Raw genomic sequence first — 25497 nt, 5'->3', positions numbered from 1 at the left:
GTCTCACAAATGAGACACATGCACTTGCAGGCTCGACCCTAAAAAAAGGCATGGAATGGCACTTCGTACCATCTGAGGAAGGGGGGTGGGGGAGCTCCGCACAGAGTACCTCTGACACACCAACACGCCGCTGGCACCACTTCAAAATCATCATGTAACCACAAAAACTATTAAACTCAGAACCTTGAAATTAGGACTGATCTCCCACATCTTTAATGTATAGAAGAATAGCACAACTTCATGCATTGACACTTATACTGTGCAAACTTGCCAGGATAGGAACAGAGAAACCAGTGGGGATTTTATTTCCAATTAGCACTACACATTTACCATTAGATTTTGGTACAAATTCACAAAGTTACGCGGAGATGTAATTTTCACAGAACTACATGATTCATAGTTATGTGGTGGATTCAGAACTCGAGTACAAGCTACATATAATAAAACGGCAATTTAAGTAATACACGTCATTGTATTCATCTTTTGCCTTCCTTACGTGTTCCTGTATAGTGAAACAAATCCATCTATTTACATACAACTAGCGTTAAACAAGCATTGGCAAACCCATCTGATCTAGCCTTCGCAATCTGCTGCATTTTGTCTCCCCATCGGAAGCAAAGGCAAAAATAAATAAGAGTCTGACTAAACGTGGAGACCTTATGCTTGCAACAAAATATTTAAAGTGAAATATATATATATATTATTTCAATAGACCATAACTGCATTTTCCTATCAGACATGATTACATATTACAGTAAAGGAAGCCATGATAGATTTAATGCACTTCCCAGAGATATACGATTCCTATTTGAGTAAAGATGCATAGGGTATCAATTACTCTAACCTGAAGACAGTTTAGACCCAATAAAACCTATTTAAAAAAAATATAGTAAATAATGGAAAGAAAACAAAAAACACTGGTGATGTGAACAATCTATGGCACTTATGTGTATTTAAGCCAGCTGTCACAGGTAATCCGGCAGAAGACAGTCTCTCACAGTAGGAAAGAGGCAAGGTCCTTTGAGTAGGGCCCATTTCCACATGATGTACCCTTTAGTGGACATAAGCATAATTAATGACTTCAGTTTAAGACATTGAAGGATAACTGCTGACCCCAAGCCGCTTTAATTATTTTTTTATATATGTATTTTTTATTTTATTTTTTGTCATGGACAGTTTTATGATAGCTCTTGGACAAATGCACGTGCTTTGGATGAAACCATTTCTGGTGCTCACTTAAGTTTCATTTCCAACACGTTTGTTTTGTTTAATGAAAACTACACCTCAACCAGCATTTACATTAAGAAACCTGCTTTAGTCATATATGAGTTACATATTTATATTTTGTAATGACCAATTCTCAATTTGAGCCGTGGTAGCAGGCAGGGGCCCACTTGCCCTCTTTTTTGGGGACTGGCACTTGTCTTCCCAAACTTTGTTGCAGAGGAGAAAAGCACAAAAGTGAGACCCACGGAAGAGAAAAGTAGAAAACCAGTGACAAATTGGTGAAAGCCAGAATGAATAACTAACCTACAAGAGTCGGTGAGAGAGTGCCTGGTGGTGAATTATGGATACCTACAATAAAGACTACACAGTCTTGGTATTTGGCAACCCAAGCCTTAATGAAACCAACTGCGATTTCATAAACAAAAATTAAAAAAATATATATATTAAGTGACATCTTGGACATATTTACACATTGCATTAAATCTTGTAGGTTTACATTGGCAACGATATTCCGTATAGTGCACTTAATTAGAAAGTAAAAAAGTAGAAGAAACTATTATAACCCGAGGGTACAGTTTTAAAATTTACACCTTAGCTACACACCACTTTCCATTAGTTTTACATTCATCAGTATACTCGCAAACTTATTACTACTTAAGCTTCTATGGAACAAACAGCTAAAAATGTACAATAAAATGGGTTGTTTCGTTAGTTTAGTGAAGACCACAAACCACCTGTTAAAACTTAATTTGCTTTAGTTACAAAAACATAAATATACATATATTATCACAATATGCAATTCTTTCAAGAAAACCCAACCATGGTACTTAAAAAAATATTTTTTCCACAAAAACGGCTCAATAGATTATCACCTTGTTTTTCCCGTATCACTAACTTTGCAAAAGAAAATCACATGTAATCAGCACAAATAGCTTGGGAACTCCCTAAAAAACATTAAAGTTTATTTTTTCTATTATAATAATAATAGAACATAAAATCTATCAACCCCCACGTCTGACAAACAACAAAGACAGCGACGGTACTACGCCTGCTGCTTTTATAGCCACAAAAATCCCACAATCCCTGCTTGCAGATAATGACGTTAATGCCTGCACAGCCAATAGTAAAGAAGAAGAGCCTTAAAAAAAATTCAAACTGTCGGCCTCTTACAAAGCTAACTAGCATTAATTATTCAAATTAGGCAAGTCTTTAAATCGTCGGCGTCTTTAAGGCTTTTTTTTTTTTTTTCTTCTTCTTTTGTAAGTTTCATTAGTCGGAAGCTCTTCTCTATGAATGTCTTGTTCACCCTTTCAGTTAACAGAACATCCAGAAAATTCGTCTTTCTATATGAGTGGCCGAGGAAAACAAAATCAGAACGTTGACCAACTCTTTTCTTTGGTTTCCAGTTGTAGAGGCTTGGAACCTGTTAATTGAACTTCGCTCTGGTCTAGGAGAGGCTCGTAAATTGTTTCTGCGCGGGGTGCGGTCTGAGTGAAACGTTGATCGCTTTGCACTCAGTTGGGGACCTGGAAAAAGCTACGTTTTGCTTCACGCTTGTGGGGGCTGTCGGTTTACCGCCAATAGAGCGGCGCATTTATAAGTCTGAAAGACAATTTACCACCTGTTCTGCACTGAGTATTGAGGTAATGTAATGTTTGCTGCTGACCAACATGTTCTGTATGTCAGGAGTCCGAAGGTCGGTTATTTCGATTCATTAAATTGGTGTTTGTCGTTTGCAGCGCTAGAAGCGATATGTAAGAATAATTTATTATGACTGTTTTGCTTTCATGTACATCATGCTCTTTCACATTGGAAATGCTACTTTGGGTGCCTCGGAGCATACCTTACCAGCCTGGATTTGACGTATGTGGAACCTATTTAACATAGAAACTCCCTGACATTCGTTTTGGAAACCCTTGCGTGCGCCCTCCTGGTTAATATTAACTGTGTTGCATTGCACTTTTACTTCGCCCATTTACTTCATCCATCACGATGTTTGACTCGGCCTGTGTTATTTTATTCGACGATATTGTACACTTATTCTATTTTTACAACTGCATTAGCACCATCAGCTGACGTGCCATTTACCCTCTTTTTAGGGTTGGGTTATGAAGCTCGGCTGGGAAATCGTCTCTGGCCGAATGCTGCTACTACCTGCAAGTATCCTTCCCTTCCCCTGAGTGGATACATTAAACTGCACGAGAGGCTACTTTATAACTTTAGTTCTTTTTGTCTACTCTTGCTGACTGTCTCGCGCTCGTGTGCCAAGATATATGTCCTCCGTCAAAACAGTAAAACCTGACCTAATTCTTGTTTTTAGCTGTTAGCAAAATTAAGCTACATAATAGTGCCCTTGAGCTGACAAATGCGCAGTCATACAAACATAAGATTCAGACACCAGAGTCGGACTGCAACAGAAAATGGGCCTTAGCACAAAACACGTGGAACACATTCGTGAATTAGATAACTAACACGTGGCCCATGTTATCAAAGTGGGGCAGTTTTGAGTTTGCAAGGACATGCTGTGTAAGTGTTTTGCAGGGTTTAGGTGGGAGCATGGGTGTGAGCTTGCTACAGGAAACCTTTGTGGCATATCAGGGAAGTAAACTGAATGTTGATCAGTGAACCGTAAAGAAGGCCCACACGCTGCCCTATGGGACTAGCGGCGCCCATGTGGCATTGCCTTATTCCTCTGTAGGCCAGTCTGACCGTACAGATGCACGAGAAGCGAGGCCGGTCTTTAATGGTTCTTAATGGCAATTCGCCACCAAGTTTATTCCGTTTCTAAAGGACAGAGACCGCAGAAGGGCCCCAGAAAGAAATACCCACACCTTCCCCATTGATTTCCAGCAATAGACGTTGGAAACCACCTGGATTAAGCACAGTACTTGGGGGGCCTTGCCTCCCTCGGTGGGCTTGGGGCGCTACACCCCCAAACATAGATTTTCTGATAGTTGGGTACACGTGCTTTGCTTTGTTTGGTATGGTGAGGTGTACATCGGATTTCACCTGATATTTTTACATATATGCATGCTCAAGACACACACGCTCTCCCTCTTTCGAAATTGTCAAAAAGGGTGTTTTTAATTTTACGAAGCTTGTGTTCCTTTTACTTACCATACTACTCGGCATTATTGTCCCTTTTCACCGCCCCTTAAGCCCCTCTCTTGCACCTTTAACATTAAATACCTTCATGATTGTTGGAAAATCTGAATCCCGCAGTCTCACTGACCAGGCCATGCCCCTAACACTGTCTAGAGGTCTCACGTAACCTTGCAGTTCAGTGAGGGGTGCTGGCCAAGGCCCCATTTACAGTCACAAACATATGAATTGTATGGCCCATGTTCAAGCAATAATCGTATTTTGGTGCTATTCTTTACACTTTTCAATGTTGGACAATATTAGGGGTGATAAAATTGCCCCCCCCCCCCCCCCCCCTTGGTGGCCAGAGTAATTGGGGTCTAGGTGAAATATAAGACTTATCACAATTTTGATTAGTGTCATGAATAGCAAGAGCTTATATTTCACCTCTGGACATATTCTTCGTTTTTCATCAATTGAACCTGAAGATAACGGTGGGTTCATGTGGTGACCAGATTGTGAAAACCAAAAACTGGGACACTACACAAAGACAGAAGTAGGACTACAGTTTTGCATCAACCAGGTGGCACAGAATGAATGAATGACTAAGTGACAGCGCTCATTAACAAAAGACTGTGGAGCGCTAAGGGGAAACAAATGAAGCATTTACACACAGCATCATAAATGCTAACAAAATTGCATTCTCAAACACTTTTTGTGGGCAGACCAATTTTCATTAAAATTCTTGCTTTTTAAATTGGATTTTTCTTAGATTGCGCAGTTCAGAAAACCACACACTAGTTTCTAGAAAACGTTTCTTTAACTGCTACAGGTATAATTCTATCTGGCAATTATTTCTGACACTGGTAAAAGGGAGAATGTGTCCTGAATATCACTAGTTGTTGTGACAGGACCTCTTTCAGCTGTATGTCCAACATAACCTATGTATAAGAACATTCTTTCCTGTTTTATTTCTTAGCTCTTAAATGGTTCATATCAATTTTAGCATATAATCTGTTTAATAATGTTTTCATTATTTTAGCCATGTCATTCTATTCTTGTGGAAAAAATAGACTGGTTAAATGTTGATAGTAAAATCAAGCACTGGCAAAACAAACAGGTTTTGCCTTTAACTGGTGGTGTTAATGGAAGTGATATTGGAGGGGAAGGTAATTGAAGGCGTAGCAATGATATTACTAATTGTCGTGGTGGTAAGGAGTCATAATCATATTGTAAATGGTGGTGTAAGTACTGGCGGTGCGGTTTAGTAGTACCTGGGGACTGCATAGCGTGTGCCCACAGTTACCCACCACCGCTGCTCTGGTGAGAAGTCATCCAGCAATGAGGAATGGAAGAGGCTGGGAGTGTTGTTGTGAACATGCTTGGACAATCTTTTTTTTTTTTTTTTTTTTTTTTGTTGCATATTTGGTTATTCAAATTTTATATAAGCAATACAGAAGACCCCACCAGTGCTGAACAATAGTCAACAACAATAGTATGGCAGTTGCTTGCAATATACTATCTTACAATTCCATTAGCAGAGGAGCTAGAGAGAACAGTTGAACCTCCAGCAGTCTAAACAGCAAGGGGGGGCAAAGGAGGCGGGAGGACAGAGGAATGTGAGGAACTGTCAAACTTAGAAATCAAGGCGCTCAAAGGGGGAGAGGCGAAGGGGGGCACACACACACACACACACGGTCTGGGCGGTCAACCAGCAGCTGCCAACAACCCATGTTATCCATTCACTCCGCAGCCAGGGTCAACTGTCACACACTGTCGTGACTGCTACCCTCCTCCTCTGCACTCCCATTAATCTGAGTCGTCAGAGGAGCGATCAACATTCGAGTTGTGTGGATACTCATTCAGCAACCCATCTGTCACCTCTTCTTCAGTCCCCACCCCCCTCAGTTGTTCCATCATGCAAACCCAGACCTCCAGATCACGCTCTGCATAGTCGTCCATGCAGACCACACAAAGCCTGCACTCCTCAGCTGTTGCTCATTCCAAGAGATCAGTTAGCCATTTGTCCCACGTTGAGGAGGTTGGACTGGCCCAGTGAATAGCGATGTTGCCTCCCAAGAACCAACCCCAACTGCGCAAACCGGTATGCCATTTTGCAACCCTTTTTGGGAAGGGGTAGCAGTCCCAACAGGCAATGTCTCATAGTCAATTCCAGTCTAACTGCTGTTATTTTTTTTCTGTACCTGCGCTATCGCATGCCAAAATGTCCGAATCCAGCAGATGTGCCACAGCGTGCACAACTGTCCATATGCGACTGGTTTTTCGGTGAAGTCACTGTCAAGTACGTTCTATGTAGATAATAAAATTACACCAGCTTAAATCTGGCACTGATAGACCCTTCCCGTACCAGTGCCCAGGCCTTAGTACACTCCATGTCCGTGTGCGGCATTTCCAGGTCTGCGTCCCACACTGCGTGTCATTGACACAGCTGTCTCTCTCTTTTAATGGCAGCATATAGATGGGATAAGATCCCCCTATCGGAGCCTAGGTCTAGTATTGTCTGCAACTGATTACTCAACCGATTCCTCCGGGAAGGATACCTAAATCTCCGAACTGTCTGTGATATGCTGGCGTACTGTAGGAATTGTCCCTGGCCAATACCAAAAAGGGCCCGGCCTCTTCCAGAGTTACAAAAGCGCCATTTTGATATAAATCTCCTGCCCTGTTGCAGCCACCTGCCCTCCACCTTGAAACATCTATTGCGCAAAGGGGTGCAGCCACCAAATATGTAGGAGGCGTGCATAGGGTGCCCACTGCAGCACTCGTGTAACTGCCCGCTCCCATGTCCGGGTGAGCTGTGATACCCCAAAGGGGACATCTGCTGGGAGTCTGGAGCCCTCACATAAGCTGTGCAGGGAGCTCTGGTAAGTGCACGGAGCGCTCCAGCAGCTTCTTCTCCCATTAGTGGTGTGTCGCACCACAATGCTGCCCTTCGGAGCAGGCCTGCCATGTAATACAGATGGAGATATGGGCGCCCCAGTCCCCCTCCACTAAATCTAGTTTCAAGACCACAAGGCAGACTTTACATCTCCTTCCAGCCTATATCAAAGATATTATAGCTTATCAATTTGGCGAAACATGGATATTGGCAACTCAGAACGAGTCCCGCATTACACATAGACAGCAGGGGAGCAGGATCATTTTGCTTAGTGTGACTCTGCCCATTACAGAGAGCAGGGGGTATTCCATAATTGAATAGAAACTTTGAGGCCATCCAGTACATTGCCCATATTCAGCTCATATTGCAGCTTAGGAAAATGGGTCACCCACATCCCCAGATAATGGAAAAAAGTGGTCTCTCATGACAGGCCCACTTGCAGGAGATCAGGTGTCTCAAGTCCAATCAGTGATGGGCTTGATCCAACAGGAACTGCACCTGATAGACTGCCCTCCTAACATTTAAATTACTGTTGTTTGCCAATAGACGATGGTCCAGTCTGCTGTCTGCCTGATGAGTAGGTGTGTAGCACGAGTACACCCTAGATATAGGGTGAAGCTCTCTCCAAACATGCACAAAGAGCAGTCTGTCCATGGTCTCTCAAAGTCTAGCTGACATTCAGGGCTTGGTGCCCTGCCTGGGCAGGCTTCTATCCCAATTGCCATCAAGGACGCAGTTGAAGTACCCAGCCCAAATTATGGTGAGCCCAATGTAGGGCAGAAGCTCTTGTTCTAGGTTCCTGAAGAACCCATCATCGTCCGTCTAGGGGCATAAACGTTTAATAGACATATTGCTCGTCCATCGCGTATCCCATGGAGCAGCACATATCTGCCTGCTACCTGTCCTCTTAATTGCAGTGGTACCCTGGGGGCAACCCAGATCGAGACTCCCACTAGCATAAGAGTAATATGTGAAGGAGTAGAGCGGTCTCCTCCACTTTAAAAAAAAAAAAACTTTTGGGCTTCAGCATCTAAGAGGTGAGGCTCCTGCAAGAAAGCAATGTGCACTCTGACCCACCTGAGAGATGTATGTACTCTATAGCGCTTGACAAAGGAATTCAGTCCCCTCTCATTCCACGTGAGAAAGCATATTAGATCACACATCCCTGTATATTTTGGTCCACAGCCTCCCCCCCCCTCCCCCGTCCCAGGCCCGCCCCAGCACCCGCCGCCCGACCAAGAGGCAAGAAAGGATACAGCTCCCCCCTGTAAGCTTCAACACAACATCCATGTGCACAAAGTGTATTATCAGCCAATTTCGTACGACAAACAGCAAAGCCCAACCAACCACATCCCAAACCGGGTAAACACCACTGACCCAACTTGTCTCCCCAACTTGTATATGGAACCATCTGGCCTAAGGAAAGGCAGCATACCAGATTGTCCTTCACCTCCCATCAGAAGTTGAGGTGTCATATGGTCGTGTACAGACCAATCTCTCCAGAACACCCCTATGTGCACCTAGTTCCCAGTTGCACCCTCCCACTGCTAGCACAACAATAACTGTAGTTAAGGGAAGAGAAAAAAAGGAGTAGTAATGGAGCAAGCGAGAGAAGAACAGTATAAAAGAAACAGGAAGGGAGTAGTCACCTCATGCAGCCATGGCCCCAACTGTAAAGCAGTCCCGTTTCCCCAGCAACCCCAGGCAGAACAAAAAGGCCAGAAGGAGGAAGAAGGGGAGAGAGGAAAGTCAAAATTACCCCTGAACCCACAAAAGATCAGACAATCACAACATCTCACACTGAGAGGGGGAGGGAAAGGCCCAATAAACAGCACATTACAGTCCTTCATTTTAAATGTTACTCATTTGTCTTGGGGAATCACCCAGGCACACTGGCCAGCCTCCAACACCTTGGCAGGGCACAATAAGGGCTTCATACATTACATCCGGGCATCCTCCTGCTCCAAAGCTGGGCATCCTCTCTCCGAAGTGACCCAGACTGCAAGGGCACCACAGACGTTGTGGTCTTCACCAGCAGCCTGGCTTCCTCTGTCTCTTGCCGCAACTGTTCCAAACTCAGAGTACCATCTAGGCGGACTATCCCTTTAGCGTCAGAGCTCGTGTGATGCCGGCGCTTACTCCTTCTCCGTACTGTAGTCTGCTTGCCTCCTGGCCTCTCTGCTTGTCCTCCCAGAGGGGGTTGCCGGGACACACTTGCCTCCTGAGCTCCAGCCAGTCCCATACAGCCTCTGATGTTTGGAAAAAATGTGAGCGGCCGGCATGGAGCACCTTCAGTTTAGCAGGGTACAGCAGCACATATGTAAGATCCATCGCTTTCAGCTTCTGCTTAACTCCAGTAAAGGACTGTCTTTGGAGTTGGACCGACCTGATGTAGTCTGGGGAAAATATGTATGGTGTGATTCTTGTAGGCCGGGTCCCTGTACTTACGTGTTTCCTGCAGTATAGTATCTTGATCTCTGTATTTGAGAATCATAGCAATGATCATCCACGAGGGGGCGCTGAGTGGCGCAGACGGACCAGGGCCCTGTGCGTCCTCACCACCTCAAACACCGGCGACAATTGTACTGCAGGGAGCGACCTCTTAATCTAGTCTTCAAGAAATGATTCCGGGGCGGTTCCCTCTACTTCCTCAGGGAACCCCACAAATCTCAAATTGCACCTACGGGACCTCCCCTTTGCATCTTCCATCCTCACTTCCAGCCTGCTCAACCTAAGCTCCAGGGTGGCCATGGTAGCTTTCAGGGCGTCTAGGTCTGTCTGCATTGTAGTCACCTGTTGTTCAGTGGCGATAGATCTTTCTGCCACCGCACACAGATGCGTCCTCAATTTACATCAACTGCCATGGCTGCAATCTTCTCCTGTACCGCCTGTCCAGGGCCTCAATTGCCACCAGGATCTAGGCCCCAGAGGGCTTGCGGGCAACTCCTGATGCCCTGCCCAGGCTGTGAGCCCTCACTCACGCCTGGTGTAGTGAACTGTTTCATTCTAGTCTGCTGGGTGCCTTTAGCCATCCTGTCCTTACCCATGGCGCCGGGAAGTGCAGCAGATCAATGTCAGTGGGACTCTCCCAGCACTCAGGCATGGACATGGGTCAGGCAGATGGTAGGAAGCTCCCTTCTCTTCGAATCCAGCTGTTACACATGTAGTGGGACCCGCACAGCAGGTGCATTCCCGCAGCATCACAGTCCACCAGCACACCTCAGCATGGTGACCAGGGGACCTCTCCAACACAGCAATGCACCCAGCTCGGGACCATTTGTAGGTGGAGCCCCGTTAAATCACTTATCCTGCAGATGCCGCCAGTGCAGGCTGCCACCTCACTCGACAGTGCCCCACTGAAAATGCAGATGGGAGAGCAAAACCCCGTCCACAGTGGTAATCCGCCGTCCTCAGGTATTCCTCTCTGTTCTACTGGCACTACCCCCCCACCAGCACTCTTCCGGGACAGAGTATGCCTTTCAGATCCTCAACAGGGAGGACGGGCACCCACCACTGCCTTGCGCCTGCAGGTTACCTTCAGTGCCACTTCACGGAGCACACCAGTCAACAAGCATGTCAAGGACCTGATGGGTTGTAACCAGGCAGCAGCCAGGTACACTTGGGCGCCCCAGTGTCAGACCTAACATCAATCTGTTTCTGGGTCCCCCACCGCCCCCCCCCCAGTAGCTCACATAGGCCTCTGTAGTGGCTGCTCCATTAGTGGCGACCAGGTAGGGGAAAGCGGGCAAGTCCACTCCGCAGCAGTCTAGGTCACCTCAGTCGTTCCCCATAGTTATTTGGCCTACCTCTCTTGGCCCTCCGTATGGGTCCAGGCCCAGTCAGCGCACTCCTATCCAGCCCCAATGTAGGCCTTGCCTCTTCACTGCATCTGGTAGCCCCCAGGTCAATCCCCCAGCAACTGTAGGGGGACCAGTCTGTCTTCTACCACTGCGCCCTCGGCTCTTTTTGGGGGGAGTGAGGTGGACTCCCGACCCTCAAGCCTCTCGTCACCACAGTCCCTAGTAGGCCCCTCAATCACATCCATCCATGCAGCAGAGTCCAGACAGTGACTGAGCCGTGCCAGTTATCCCCTCTGCCCGTGTGGGGCCAGGTGCATCCAGCACAAGAAAAGTGACAGGCCAGGATCAGCAGTACTCCAAGCAGGCCTGCTACGTGTCTGAAATATACAGTCACAGCCAATCAGCATTAGGCAGCCCCCGGCCAACATCCAGCGCCTCCAGCAGCCCTCTGCACAGCCCCCTCTCATCAGAGTCACAGGCAGAGGCTCACCTCTCTTCTCCAGTTGCACCTCTCTCCGGCTCCAGGGATGCCATCCAGGGCCTGCAGCAGCCTCAGGCACAAAGGGTGTGATATGCTGCACCTGCCATCTTGGGGCCAAGGCCCAATCTGCTGGCCTGCACCGAGCTGCTGGGGAGGGAGAGAGAGAGAGTCCCCGGGCCTATCCCTCTCCAGTGCTGCTTCTCCTCATCTCTCCTCTTCACACATGTGGATCGCGGTGTCCATGAGGCTCCAGAACCGCAGGATACTACAGGATTCTGTGGCTGGCTCTGGGAGCTCTTGCTCAGAGGAGCCGGTTGGCTATCTTGTTGGTCACGCCCCCCCCCTCTACAATAATAATCTTAAAGGCGCTATCAAGGATAAACTGAAACAAGAATGACACTGTAGAACAGATGTTGACAGACCAATGCAAAATCCTTTGTGAGTGCCAGCCTCTTCCCGATGTGGGAACACAGCAAGCATTGTAACAAAAAGCCAAAATTTAATTTATACTGCCTGGCCAGCCAACTACAGAAAGGATCTCCAGTGAGCTGATACAAAATGCATTTGGCATTGAATAACAGGCAATGGCTGGAGTGGGATGATCTGCCCCCCACACTGTCTATAGTGTCTGGTGGGGTGACAATATAATATATTTGATACAGTAATCTGCTTAAGACGAAGCTAAAGCTGACTCTCTAGACCAGTCCTAAAAAGCCAGCAGCTATATGTTATATAAATTCTGTCTTTCAAACACATGCCCGGATTGCACTTTCAGTTACACATGTATTCTCAACACTGTCAAACACACTGTACTCTTAAACACAAACACGCCCAAACATGGCATGGTTGCAGTTATGAAGATAGTGAAATTGGTGGTGATGGTGCTCCTGGCGCTTGTAGAGGTGGCATCAATAACAGTGGTGGTTACATTGATGTTAATGGTGGTAAAGCAATATGCAGGGCATTGAGGGCTAGACAGGAAGTGTTGGTGCTTGAACTGGTCGCAATCATTCTCTCATACCTAAACACTGTAAAATGCACCACTCAAACAGGGGCTGAGTGGTGGATAGAATGGTCACTATGGTTGGTGATGTTGGTGGTAACAGTGGTCGTTATTCTAACAGTGGTCCTCAGCGGTAATGATAGTGATGCTAATCTTGGGGGCAAAGGTTCCAAAAGTAATGATGGTGATAGTGGAATACGCAGGAGTGAGGGCTTTGCAGTAGAAATACTGGTCCCCTTACCAGAGACAGAGGATGTTTATAAAATGCTGGCTCCTAACTTAAAAAAAACAAAAACAGGGTGCCTATAAGGTGCCTGCCTGAACTGCAGCAAGGAGGGCGGGTGCTAGGAGAGTGAAATAGTGACAACTAGAACAGAACAAAGAAGCAACACCTGTCAACTCAAGATCAAGTCGCTCAAAAAAAGCCGCAGCAGTGCAAAACACAACACATTGTTTTCTGTATCTAATGCATGTAAAATATAAGAAGTTGAGATCTTGCAAGACACATCAGACCAATTTTGGTTGAGGCAGTCTTGTGATGTAAACCCTAAAAAAGCAAAAACTTGTACCAAGTCATCACAAAGGCCTTTACAAAAAAGCTTACTGCACCACAAATACAAGAAGGCATTGCTTCCTATTTACAATGTATGTATGATGTGGAATTGAAGGTGTTATTAATGAGTGTACTTTTCAGATAACAAAGGACTCCATGCATTGAAGTGTAATTACTTCCTGTGAGCTGAAAAAAACAGACAAACATGATTGAGGTGTGGCTCACTGGACTAGCTCAAAAAGGGCAGTTGCAACCTCTTCACCCAACCACTCTGAAATTGTGCTGCACATGAAATGTATGAGATTCAATAAAGACACTGTCTTTAAAGTACATCTCAGTCACATTGTAAGGTGCATCCCATAATAAAAGCAGTCTCTGATTTAATTGTGAAAACAAGCATCTCACAGTACTAAAAGGAACTGTACATCTCTGCCAAGTCTTAGTCTGGCAATCAAGGGCTGTTACAGGGGCTTCAGTTTTGTTGCCAAAACTGAAGATCTTTAAGATTTGTCTACTTTAAAGATATGTAGATGTGGAGTTAAGAATAGTAAATCATGACCTGGGGAGTGATTCATGCTGTTGAATGTTTGTTTCGTTACAATGTGGAAAAATATGGAAATTAACAAAAAAATATAGTCTGTTTGCTCACTTCCTCGCTATTGTAATAGCTCATACTCTGGAAGCTATTCTTTGACTGGGCAATGTTTTGTTACTCGATATTGACAAATCCACAGTTATTTTGAATGGAAAAAGCCATCACTTCTATTAAGACCAAGTCAACCTTTATTGTTTAGTTAATTAAAACCATAACAATGTAAAAATCAGCAGTAAGCAATTGTCTAAAATACATTCTTAGTAAGCACCTACACTTTGAAATGCAAATGTGTGAATCAGTGATAATTTATACTTTTTTAATAATATATTTGTTTGTCATAACTACCCAACTAAAACCTTTTGAAGCAAGGACCTAAGGTGCTTGTGCAAAACACATCCTTAGTTAAAATCTTTACACAGGCCATGATATGAATTAGTACAATTTAAAAATAGTCTTATAGAAATTTTAAGACCTTAAATAAAATTCCATTACATTTTGTTAATACATATAAAACATATTAATCTCCTTAAAACAGTCCACTGTTAATTGAATTAAAAAAGAAAGGAAAACAAAGTCCTACCATACCATTCTCTCATTGGCTAAGACCTTATTGACTAGCAAACTCTGTATGTCAGCTGGCATCTTCTCAGTTATAAATCTAAAGACCAGAACTCAAACTAGTTCCGCATCCACTACTGATTTTAGCGTACTCTGAACTTCCTGTTTTTTCGAGGCCTGACTTAGAAACTTTACTAACCTAACATTCAATGAAGAATGTGAGGAATTAAAACGGGCAATCACAGCCTGCCTACAAGTATGTATGAGTTTCTGATTGAACATAACCTTGAGGTACCTTCTTCATTCTTGCCCTAAGCTTTGGCATATACAAATCAGGTGTAACAGACCCCCTACTCCGCTTCCACATAGAGAGCAAGATGATGTTAATCCTGCACTTGCCCTTTGTGCAAAATCTTGACCTCCTGGAAGTTGACCATACCTATATTTAATAAATATATTTTATATTTTTTTTGACCAACCCCGGTCCTGATACACCTGGCATTTTAGCATTTTATATTCCTTAATTATAAACCAAGAATGAGATCTACCTGCAAGGAGACTCTGATCCACAACCAGGGTCTTTTTCTTTACCATACCGTTAATACTTTTTTTTAAAGCGGCCACTGGCAAACTCTGATCCCATAATGAACGGGCACCCAGATCATCCAAGGACTGGTCCAAATATAACAGTGAGGAGTATCTTAGTTCCATATTTAGCTCTTTCCAAAGAGCTTTACTTCCATTTTCGTTTGCAAGTTGAACTCTTTTCCAAAGTTTAATATAGGCCCCCTGACTTGCAATCACTTGATTCACACACCGAAACTCCAGCCTAATTTGGGCCTGAGATGCTTGCTTGGGAAGATGGAAAAGCAATCTAAAAACGTTCCCAATAATCCCATTCAGGGTGATTGCATCCCTACCCCTCAGGGCTTTGCTACCGGAAGTAACACTTGAAATTAACTTGGCGGCTATCACTTGTAACAGAAGTTTGTAACTGGGGCCCTCTAACACTCTTAATAAGGAATGAAAAGCAAGCAACCAGTTATTTCCTTTTCATACTAAATCAGTTATCTGGGGGGAAAATGACCCCCTCTCCTCTAATAGTACCTCCAAGTATCTATATAATTTGACTTGTCCAAGTTTTGAGCCTTGAAGGTACCACTTATATTTTTTCTGTCTTTTGCTGCTTATTTATATTGTCTGTTTTCTTCTCATTTATAGCTAACCCATTTTATGATGGAAAATCTGCCAATTTCATTACCAAACGCTGTAATCCAGTGTTCGTGTAATTTAAAAGGACAACATCGTCAGTGTAAAGCAGATTTGAGATGAAGAGATCCCCAATCTTTGGGGGGTGCGCCTTTACCCCATTTTAATATATAGGACAGATCTGATAAAGATTGAAAAGATAGGGCGTGCGGATGCAGCCTCGTTTAAGACCACGTTCAGTCCCCACCTTCCTTGATAGAAAGGTACCATCCCCAATTTTCACTCTAATCCATGTCAGAATACAGCATCTGCACTGCTTTTAATAATTTTGGAGGGATACCCCAGGAGTTTAATTTTGCCCACAGCAGGCTACACTGTGCCGAGTCAAAGGCAGATTTAAAATCCACAAAACATACATACAGAGGCTGTTTTCTTTGTTTAAATTTATAATTGTGCAGGATAGGATGTTTACTGCTGTTCCAGCCCCCTTTATAAATCCTGACTGATAGATTGATTGGAATAATATTTTTTTGAGCATCCCACGTCTGTAGAACTCCCAAGAGGGCCGCCCGCACAGTATTTAGCCTCAGTGTCAGTTAGTGATTAGCCGATAATTCTCAGGGTTGGAACGATCAACTAGTTTAAAAAATCAGGTGCATAATGGCACCTTTCCAGGAGCATGGGATAGTTTCATGCTCCGATGCACTATTCTAGATCATGGCCAACCCCTCTGCCCAGAATCCCGGGTTGGTTTTATATAAAGCATTTGGGATCCCATTTGGGCCTGGGGCCCTGTTCTGCCTGCTTTTATCAGTAAGTTTTATCTGAGGAACGGAGAACAGTTGATCATTATCATCCGTAGATCTATAACTGACTACATTTTCATCTGATTGCAGCCCATGAGTCACTAATAGACTCCCTGTGCAAAGCGCCTCTTCTTTAGTTTATCATTAGAAAATCATACCAAGATAGCTCATAGATATCTGAACTTGGTATAATTGTAGGTGCCCTGTTTAGGTTATTAATCATTTTCCAGAAGTCCTGAGAGTTCTTTTGTTTGCTTAGTAAATGGGCCTTTGCCCCAAAATATTGCCTTTTCTTTATTTTTCTTCCAATATCAGTTTACGATATTGACTATTTATGACTTTTAAGTCTTTTTGTGTACCAGGCTCATTAAAGTGCTTTTTAGCTAATCTTGATAACCGGTTCCTCTTTTTCCTCCACAATGCAGTGACCACTGTTATTTTCATTATATTTCTATTTATTTCCTTCTCTAACTCATAGTGCAAATGAGATATACGGGGAGGGGGTCAGAGAGAAATCTAGCTGCAAATTTCTCCAGGAATAATGACCGTAGACTTATTGTTTCATCGGTTAAATCACACCTAATTTGGTTAAAAAGCTCCTCTGAAGTTTTCCCAATAGGTTCGATTGAATCCCCATGCCACCGAAGCTTATTGTAATTGATTGAGATGAGGTTACTAGGAGAGGTAATAGCTGGTTTATACGTAGGAACACTTTAATTCATCTCTATACTTTGCAAGCCGTGGTCACTTAAATCTGTCCTTAGGATGCGATAAACGGCAAAAGTGGCAGAGTAACCATTGCATAATCAATTACTGACTGAAATCCCAAAACATAGGAAGGAGGAGGGGTGTCCAGTTGGTATCTCCCATTCAAGATTCTGAGGCTGGACGCCGCCAGATCTTTAACGAAAGCAACCACTTTAGCCTTTCCCCCGCCCCTAACTTGACTCCCCAATGTTTGTCGTGGAACAGACCATATAAAATCCTGATTTACTATCTGTTCCTCTCTATCATATGGTTGCAATAACTTCATGTTAAAATCTCCTGCTATTAGTAGCTCCGGGGCATCAGATTCTTGCATCCCTATCAATACTAATTCCACAAGTTTAGAGGACAATAGCTTCTTGGAGCGGGCTTCTGGGTGTATGTAAACATTTATTACCCACATCGTTCTACCTAACGTCTTATGCCAATCTAGGAGTTTTATTACCAAAATATCAGCATGGTATTCTTGACAGGTTACTCTCAGCCCAACTGCTATAAGGGTCGCCAGACCCCCTTCGGCCACGCAAATATCTTCCTTCTAGGCTGGGGAGAAAAAACCCTAAGAGCCATCAGTTGTGAAAGGATTTATTGCCTAGGTCTCCTGAAGAAGCACCATTTGAAAGTCTTTTAGCAGGGATAGATTTTTTTGCTGGCTATTGACACTTATCCCGTTTATGTTCCAGGAGCAGATTTTTAATAAGTTATGATGACAGTTAACTTTAGGTAATCTAAATAGCGAGGAATTTTGTCAGGGGTTCACATCATGGTGGAGAGCCGCTCAAAGCCATCCTGTATTTAATTGACCTGGATCATGTCTGTTATCTAGCGTGTAATTTATTGGATGATAAATAGTCAGTGTAAGGTTTCCAGTTGCTGTCCTCAAAATTGAATAGGGTTTACTCTTCCCTGTGAGATCTACCCTGTGGCTAACCGAAACCAAGGGTTCCGGATAGCCGATCAGATGGGGAGTTGTAAGCTCAATTCTCCATTTATAAAAACTTTTTTTTCCTTAAGAACCCTGTTGACAACAGTTGCCGAAGACCAGGTCACCAAGGTGGATTCTTGGTGGGGACTCTTTAGCGTTCGTTCTCCAGTTAAAAATTCTAAGTCTACGGATCGTATATTCTCCAGCGGGGGTATGGCTTGCAGGAGTTTAAGTATATTCCCACTATTTAATGTCTTCTGAACCCCTAGTCCGATATCTCGGAAAGAAGATCGACTTATTTCCACTCCAGGCTGATTCCTGCTGGTAGCCCTCTGCTACAGGGTCCTGACCTACTTCACAGGACAGTCCTTGCTGAGCACTGAGGTATGTGAGGGGCACTCTCTAGCATTCAATGGTAATTTGCCATGATCAAGATCTATTCTTATGCTAACATTCGTAATCGGCTATGTAGAGGGCTTGATAATCCTGCCGCCCTGACAGCATTATTTTTTAAAACTTTTTCATCTGCCTTCCTTCTACAATTCCCTCTTTGACCTTCTTTTTCTTGATTTCCAATTCGGGACCTGTTTTTTGATAATTTCACCCTGCCTCTTGTTGCGCCTGGGTTTCTACTTCCCCACAACATCGATTCCCCACATCTGATATAACATCATCCTCAGTCACTTTTAAACAAGGGGTAGACACACTTGAGCCTAAATCGGAAGACCCCCTTTTTGAATGTTGAATAAAGGGTACAACTTGGTCGTTACAAGACTACTTCCAATTTTTTAGTTCTTAGTATTTTCCTCTTTTTTTTTAAATTAGTATTTTCAGGAATTGGTATATTTTGTGTATCTGCCTCATTAGTCATAAGTGGACCTTTCAACCTTTTCCTAGCCTTTCTCTGCTTGTTTTCTTTGCCTTTTAGTTTCTGGTGGTTTAGATAGCTGTTGAAGTTGAGTTTCTATAGGCAGGGTGAAGGAAGAAGACTGGGGCAGAAGACGTTGGTTGGATAGCCCACCCTGTGCTCCTATTAAATCATTTACTGGTGACACTGATACATTCATTAGCATGGCTATGATAAACCTTATTTTCACTCTTCTGTTATACTAAGTAACTCTATAAGACCTTTATTATCAGGACAATGACAAACCTTTTGTTTACCAACCCTTATTTCACCCCCTTCTTCCCCTTCACTGTTTCCAACACCGACCTGTTCACCCTTATTTAACTTTAAGTCAATATCTTAACTTTTTGAGGTGGTCAGATTAGCTTTAAAATCAGTCATCAGGGAGTTTATAACCTCAGGAATTGAGGCTAACGTGCAGATGAGATCATGCTCTGTTTCGGCATAGGTCTGGGCTTGTGGGATCAAAGCATTTAAGTTTGCCAATTTTAGGTCAATCCCAGCAACCGAATGCACCATTATGTTCAATAGGTCAACTTGCACATCCATCTTTGAGGATTGATATGATAAAGCGTCCAAAGTTAGTTGTGAAGTTTTAAAGTCCCAAACTTTGTTTTGGCCTAAAGGACCCTCCTGGGTCTCTTCAAGAGTGGGGTAATCATATTGTGCTAGCATTGGGTCCTTCTCCTTTAGGCTCAGTTTGTCTTGTGATGATGAATTGGGCTGATAATTGGTTGCAGTAATCTGCGCTATATGCGGCACATCCACAGATTCTAATTAAGTTGTTTTTTGAGTTGCTGAATATGCAGTTACCTTGGCACTTTTTTTAGAACATATCTGCCATTCATTATATAGACTCCCGCTGCCCGCGCTAGGACTTACGGCTACTTTTTCTGTAGAGTGCGGGGCAGTTTGCTACTGACTTCCGGAATAGCTTTGAGAACCCCCCATGGACTCTTTACCGACCAACATTTTGGGATATTCAATAGCTATTGACTTCTTAATAATGACATTTACTTCTAGAGGGGTGGAACCTTTAGTCTGCAAAAAGTTAGTGGCTCCATTAAGAGGTGGTGGAGGAGAGGGAGATCTCATAGTCAGTAGTTACAAATCAGTAATCGAGCCCCAGTCATTTCCTTTATTAGCCAATGAGTTGCTAATATTTTCTGGGGAATTCTTTACCTCTTCCCCATCTGATTCTATTTCACCTTGATTCCTATAAGAGTTTATTAAATTCCTACCCGTAGAGTCGCTCAGTGTCAGTGAGGTCAAAATATGGGATGACCCTCAAGCTGCAGGTGCTTGAAGAGAGGCAAAATCAACCTGGGCATTTGTTGAAACAATTTGACCAGCATCTGGCCCACCATTATTCCCCTTTCGAATTATGGTGCTGCTTTGACTTTTTGTTGGAGAAATGTGAGACTAGAGAGCTGTTTGGTCTTGGGTAGAGGAAAATATTGCTTCCAAGGGGTAGCCAAAAATTCAAATTTATGAGGCAGTTTTGATCCCTTCTAAAACATACGCGCGGCAAGGTGCCAGAGGAGGGCCGCGATGAATTTGGCAGGTGGACGGAGTAGGAGTTGCTGGGGTCCAGAGGATCGCGGCAGTGGTTCCGGTTCAGCAAGAGGCCAGCCAGGAAACTGGACTGCTGCGATAGTGTCTCTGTGTTATAAAGACCTGATTAAACTGTTAATTTTACTGAAAATATCATTTAAGCTATTTCATTGATAAATTCAATTGAACCCTGCAAATAAAAACCTGAACAATTAACATGTTTTGACACTGAATGTCACTCCCTTGGGGTTGTGAGAAAAGTAACCAAAAATGTGATATCCCAAAAGAAAAAGGAAATATTTTAAAAATGATGTATATACAAGTAGATTAGTGATAGACACTCCTGTCTGTTGATCAAAGGTACGCTTTCAGTCTGCTTCTGAGGGCGTTGAGGCATATGCTTGTTTGAGGACGCACATATCTGAAGGTCTCGGAATATTGAGCTTAGTAGGTTAACACGTTATGATTTCTGGATGTGTGACGGGTACATTTTGAATATTTCTAATCTATCTTCCCTTTCTCCAGAGATTGAATAAGTGAGTGCCAACCATTTGGCAATATTGCCATCTGTTAATTACGTTCCAGGAATCTGTGCTTTTCTACATAAATATAAAATAGCTGTTGACACCCCTCATTGAGAGGTTCTCATATGGAATGACTGTCCTACATCCATGCAGGAAGCCACCAGGCGTAAAGGACTCACAACCAGGTATGTGCCTTGAAATAACTTTGCAACAAATTGTGGTCTAGCATGCAAAGGATACAAGTACTCCTTCAAGCTTAAGAAAACATAGAATGTGTGGCTAGCGGGCAATGTCCTGCTAAGAGTCTTTTCAATAGAAATAGTGAGTCATGATATGTTATAACAACCATGCTTTCAGTTCCTTTCTGAAGTCTCCTGCAAAATGTTTCCAATGCATATGGATTAATTTGGTTAGCATTAAACTGTGAAATAAACATCAAAGTTAAAACCATTCAGTTAACAGTAAACCTACAGACTAAATTTTATAGCATAGTTATGTATTAGTTGTTGTGACGGCACAGGTATACATAAATATTTGGATCACAGATGCAAAACAAAACCACCAATACTTTCAAAGCAATTTCTGTAACCAGAGGTTTTTGGCACTTTCTGTAAATACAGTATATGTAGTGGTGGTCAGGACTTAAGCGAGGTCTACTGTTGCAAATATGCTTCATCAATAAGTATACAATCACTACTGGAAAACAATTGATGTTGGCTTGAAGAAAATACATACTCTTTACCTGCATGGTTGCCCTATCTCCATAATTCTTTTAGTTTAAAGTTTAGCATTTTTATTTTTTTGTTTTGCTTTAAATTGCCATTTTGGGATTCTATCTGTTGTGCCATCCCATGGCGCATTTAAAATCGCACTCTAGCTCTATTCTACATCCCTGAGGGATTTGAGTATGGTTCTTATTTGGTTGAATCCAGAATTCAGGTTTATTACTCATAGTGTGTATGTTCCTTGCATAAATTTCTACTTCAGCATTTTGGGTTTTTGTTAGGAAATGTCATGGAAGGCAAATGGATCCCTTCTCCAAAATCCTTTGGTCAGATTTGCCTTTAACTCTGCAACCCCTGTAGGGAAAAACAATGAATGATGTGCACCCAGTTTAGGATGCCCATGTGTAAGTGGAGTCCTAAAGTAAGGACATTCGATAAGGCTGTCGGATAAATGATTCTGCACATGTGGAGATTTGCATGGCCAGTGCTTCGGGGGACCCTCCTTTTCTTTATTCCTTCAAAGAGAATCCCTCCATTGTATACATGTATAAAAACCCACATCTAATTTTCTTATTTCTTTTTAAAATGTTTTGTATTGTTTGAAATATAGATACATCATATAACTGACAAAAACAGCACAGAAATAAAAGTAATAATCTGTGTACACAGCAAGTGCAACAGAATGATGATTCAGAACAGTAGTTGATGCTGTACAGTACAACTTTCCTAAACATTACACACCGGTCTGCTCACATCTTGTCCCTCCCTGATATTTCATGCCACATCCTGCAGTGAGTGGCCAGGTCCTAGTCTTACGGCCAGAAACCTCTGAATCTTATTTGCTAATACTCTATCTTTTGAGCAACAGGTTAATCACACCATTAAAACCTGTTATTGGACTTTGAAAATTCTCAAGAAAATCCTTTCTTTTCTTCAGAAGGAACTCAGAATTTTGGTGATTGTGGCCTTATTCACCTCTAAACTGGATTACTGCAATGCCCTGATGTTAAGCATTAGCAAAGGGTCCCTTTATAGGTTACAACTGATTCAAAATGCCATGGCTCGCCTTGACTTTTATCTCCCACACTAAGCATCTGCCAGTAGCAACTTGAGGCAGCTGCACTGGCTACCTGTGGAAAAGCGCATTATTTTTAAGGCATTCTGCCTCACACACAAGGCTCTTCTCTTGGAAGGTTGCAAATATCTTTGTTCATTTCTGCAGCAGCATGCGCCTAGCCGTCCACTCAAGTCTTCTAGTCTCAATTTAATTTCAGTGCCCCACTGCCGAAAGGCCAGATTGGGAGACAAAACCTTTTCAGTAGCGGCTGCGAAACTATGGAACATTCTTACGCTGCCCATCAGGAAAGAAGACACGCACCTGTCTTTTCGAAAGCAGCTAAAAACATGGCTTTTTTTCTAGCTTGGGCGAGCTCCATTTGCCGGTCTTGCCTTTCCAGGGGTTTCTTTAGGGAATCACTTGCTTCACCCACTCCTCAGCGCTACAGCCGGAATGCGCCTTAATAAATATAAATACAAAAATACATCATCCTACACCTTCCCAGACTAATGCACATTAAGGAGAAATAAAACAGCCATTTTACACCTTACATTGAGGCACTCAATATCAAGCTCATTCAACCCAGGCTTCAACCTGGAATCCTGATATTGTTGCACTAACATCTGTTTTCATATACATAGTGACAATCCACCATTCCATTCATTCAAGGAATCTTCCATCAGGTGGGTCAGACAATGCTTGAATCTTTACTTAAAGTGCTTGAGTCGGCCATCCACCCCATTGAGTCCTCAGCAAGCCGCTCATCAGATCATACCTTCTTAATACACACTTTGTCCGCAATAGCCCATTCCACCATATCCTTGAGCCAACCTGTAATAAAGGGTGGGCAACTGCAAATCATAGCACAGCTATTATTTAAGCCAAAACCAGACCAAGCTCTAATTTCCTTTTACAGGTTACCTGTGACGCACCTAGTCATATGTAATAAAGAAATGACATACCTGCTCAACTGTAATAACTTATTACAGTTCAGTACTGATGTCACGATGATGAAACAATGCCTTCTGCCAGTCAGCATCCAAAGTTGAAAGGCAGGTCATGAAGCATAATTAAAGATGCAGTTTAAAAAAAAATGAAACATTGCTTTGCTCTGTTTTTCTAGAAGAATAGTGATAAGTGGAACAGTAAGATATTTATGAAACGTTTTTCTGTGCATGCCTTTTTTAGAAAATATAGACTCACCCTGTATGCTTATACACATTCTGAGCTGCAGTGTTTTTTTTAAATTTTTTAATCTGACTTGTATTAAACTGATTGTAATATCTTAAAAGCAAATATCTACAGCTTGTTTGGTGTTTAGGCTTGCAATAGTGATTCTACTTGTATTCTCACTTACAAAGATGCAATATCTTTAATACAAAACAGCAATGCACCAAGGATTTAAGTGATTTATGGGAAAGGAAAAAAGTTTCCTTTTCTGTATGTTATAACTCCGTTGTTCCCAACCTTTTGACTAATGTGGACCCCTGCTTTATCATTACTGGAACCTGGGGGACCCCCATTGAATCATTATTGGAATCCGGGACCCCCTACTGAGTCATTACTAAAAGCTGTAGACCTAATCTGTTAAGATAAATTAATTTTCTAAGCAGTCGCAGACCTCTGGTGGAGGCTTTGCAGACCCCCAGTGGTCCCCGGACCACAGGTTGGGAACCACTGTTATAACTATATTGTGACCTTATACAGGAACACTGCCTTCAGCCTTGTTCCTCTACATGGTAACGGAAGTCCTCAGTGATTTGCAATATCCTTGTAATGTACAGTAGGAAGAGCTTTCCCATATTTGCCTTGCCCATGAACACACTGCCTAGGTCATTCTAAATGATTGACAATTAGACTTTCAGATTCAAAATGGTCAACTTGTGTTCAATGGAGTACAGCTTGTATTTTATGGCCTGTAAGCTCAGTCAACCCTTTTTTGGTACTGCATGATCCTGGTAATCAGTTGCAGCAGAAATTTCCATTGGCATTGTAGTTAAATTTTCCGTGCTGCTATTGTGTGTTGGTAGAGCTTGCTAGTTCACGAGGAACAGGATAGTAGATCAGATGGTAAATGGGAGGCAGAAGTAGATACCACAATGTGGTCAGATTGTTTTCCTGAAGTGAGCACTAACAGGGACCACTGAGCTCCCTAAATGAGTGAAAGATGAGAATCACTAGCAATCAGTGCTCATTGTATTTAGTCTGCAAGAGAGTGTAGGCAGTTCAAGAATTCTTGAATCTGAGTTGAGATGGAAAGCAGTTCAGGGATTAATAATACTACTGACATGCTCAGGCGAATATCCTTAAACTCGAGCACAGCAGTGGAAAAAATAATAGTTTTAAAACAAGGTCTACTAGCTTATAACCAATTCCGTTATTGGTGATTGTGTAAGAAGTGCAAACGTCGGATCATGCAAATAACCTGCAAGCAGGAAAGACAAGGGAGCACTGTCATATAAACAGATTATTAAGCTATCAAAAAGCTCTGTTCAACAAAATGGAGGATTCTGAAACCTTTCCTCCAAATATACTATGTTGTATTTCTTAAGTAACATGAAAGCTATTTGAAATCTAGTGTGAACAGCGTTAGTTTGGCAACAAACTGCAAAGATTAAAATGGAGGTATGCTGAACATTGTGGGTATGAATGGAAACAAAGGGGTAACTGCCCAAGAGCTCACTCTGCTTTTAGTAGACCACGGAGGTTCCTGTATATGGCTATCTGACTGCCAGACAGATATGGACTGCAAGGCTTGGCAATATCAAAGGATTTAGGAAGAAATGTGTAAAACTACACCTGCTGGGATAATTCACCATCATTCAAAT

The 25497-nt window shown here is 42.9% G+C and overlaps 1 long non-coding RNA gene across 1 annotated transcript in view; it reads left to right on the top strand.

The window, feature by feature from the left end:
• The first annotated feature begins 2430 nt into the window (after positions 1 to 2430).
• The window catches only part of LOC138273930 (uncharacterized), a 78111-nt gene continuing 55044 nt past the window's right edge, over positions 2431 to 25497 (top strand). The window contains exons 1-2 of the long non-coding RNA XR_011200304.1: positions 2431 to 2870; positions 20889 to 21072. This is a non-coding gene — a long non-coding RNA (uncharacterized lncRNA). The remainder of the gene's footprint in view (positions 2871 to 20888; positions 21073 to 25497) is intronic.

Source organism: Pleurodeles waltl, unplaced genomic scaffold (assembly GCF_031143425.1).
Source record: "Pleurodeles waltl isolate 20211129_DDA unplaced genomic scaffold, aPleWal1.hap1.20221129 scaffold_121, whole genome shotgun sequence".
Taxonomy (NCBI): Eukaryota; Metazoa; Chordata; class Amphibia; order Caudata; family Salamandridae; genus Pleurodeles; species Pleurodeles waltl.
Note: the sequence above shows the minus strand (reverse complement) of the source record. Positions and strands in the feature narration are given on the sequence as shown.